Genomic DNA, 590 nt, shown 5'->3' on the forward strand with positions numbered 1-590 from the left:
CAGTTAATCATCCCGCTTAATTTATATTAAACCTCTACACAGCAAAATGTAGGTCCCAGCAGTTTTTAAGGTCCTCTGTTCATAGCTTCTGATGTACTATGTCACGTATATTCTCTCCAATCAATTAGTAAATAAATAAATACCCTTGCTCTGCAGAGTGAATCACAGAGCTGGTTCTTGTTGGGAGGAGGGGAGTCTTAGTAAACAAAACTGTATCTGGAAACCAGCGCAATCAATTTTAGAAACAATTCTCCTGGTAATATATTATTTAGTTACCGAGAGTAGCATGTTTTCTTACCTCTCACAAAGAGCTTTAAAAAAGAAAAGTTATTTCGGGGGTTGCCAGCCAATGATAGTTTAAGCGGCTTAACATTTTAAAAGAAAAGATGAGCGAGTTGTAAAAATACTGATTTTTAAATCATACTGGAAAATCCTTCATCACCAGACTCAAAGAGACTTCCCCCCCCTCTTGAAAACAAAACAAAACTGCCTTTAAAGTTAATCCGTAATGAGTGAGACTTGGCAGGTCAGTTGCTTTACAAACAAAACCGCATCCAGCATCTCTAGGACAACACTGCGGGGGGGGGGGG

The sequence above is a fragment of the Platalea leucorodia genome, assembly GCF_965183815.1.
Source record: "Platalea leucorodia genome assembly, chromosome: 1".
In the NCBI taxonomy this organism is placed as follows: domain Eukaryota; kingdom Metazoa; phylum Chordata; class Aves; order Pelecaniformes; family Threskiornithidae; genus Platalea; species Platalea leucorodia.